A 1,301-nucleotide genomic window follows, 5' to 3' on the forward strand; every position below is an offset into this window, starting at 1 on the left:
ATGTTAAACTTATATTAAAGTTTTTCTTCATTACCCATTTAAGCCGTCTCCAGCCATTACTAATCAAGGATACTCTTATCCATTAGGCAGGCCAACCAGTAGGCCACACTCGGACCGATTGATAGCTGTATGTGCTTAAGAAAATCGAGAGGATTTTCCTCTTGGAGACCAAAGGTTAGAAAGCGAAATGGTGCATGTCTAGCAAACAACAACAACTAAGTCCATTGTTTGTATTTTATAAATAGGTTTACCTATACCATTAAATTTTCTGATTAACTTAAACGTCAAAAATCAACAGATGTTTAATTCACATAAAATAATCTATATATGTTACCTTCTTTCCACCATCATTTGGATTTTTCTCTTATCCGGAAGAATGACGTCAAGATCTATCTGACCCTCTAGTAGTTCGTCAATAGCACAATCATCACCGACACGAACAACAGGAACGCCCTCATGTGGTAAGGATGTAGATGAACTCCTGGTGGAGATTACAGGTACTACTTCTGTCATTTTCCCACTGTAAAAGAACAGAGCACTAGACAGTTGGGTTGATATATTTAAGTTAAGCACGAAGCTACACAGTGGGCTACCTGTGCTCTTTCTACCACGGATATCGAAACCCGGATTCTATCGTTGTAAGTCCGCAGATTTACCGCTTGCCACTGGGGGGGGGGGGGGCTCAGTATATATGCCAATCAGAACAATCTATCAAGATTACGTAATATATGAAAAATTGAGAATACTAAAGGATATCGGGACTTTTGGACTAACATACAAAAGAACATACATACGAAGAAACAAAAAAACATACGACTAACCATTAATCCAAACATAAAACTACTGTCTGGTGGGGGGGGGGGGGAAGGATCGTCATCAGATTCCATCCAAGACACATATGTCGTATGTTATCACTTCATGTATATTTACAGACAAGAAACCAGAGGAGTATCTGAGATTGGAAAAGGAAAAAAAAAGAAAGGATCGTCATCAGATTCCATCCAAGACTTATTATACATAAGTATCAAGAAGCAATACTAATTATGTAGAATTATAAACGGACTTTTCTCTACGTTAAAATACTTTTATTGCGAGCTTTCGGGCCTCTTACCGAATCCTTCATCGGGCAACAATGTATTGTTGTAGAGAAACGTCCGTTTATAAATCTACATATTAATTTACCTACGTTAAGAGTCTTAAACAACACACAATACTTATTTTTCTATGACGATGACAAAACATTGTCGAAACGTTGTACATTTGTTGTTATGTTAAACTTATATTACAGTTTTTTTTTCATT

This window comes from Limulus polyphemus, unplaced genomic scaffold (assembly GCF_000517525.1).
Source record: "Limulus polyphemus unplaced genomic scaffold, Limulus_polyphemus-2.1.2 Scaffold1980, whole genome shotgun sequence".
Taxonomy (NCBI): Eukaryota; Metazoa; Arthropoda; class Merostomata; order Xiphosura; family Limulidae; genus Limulus; species Limulus polyphemus.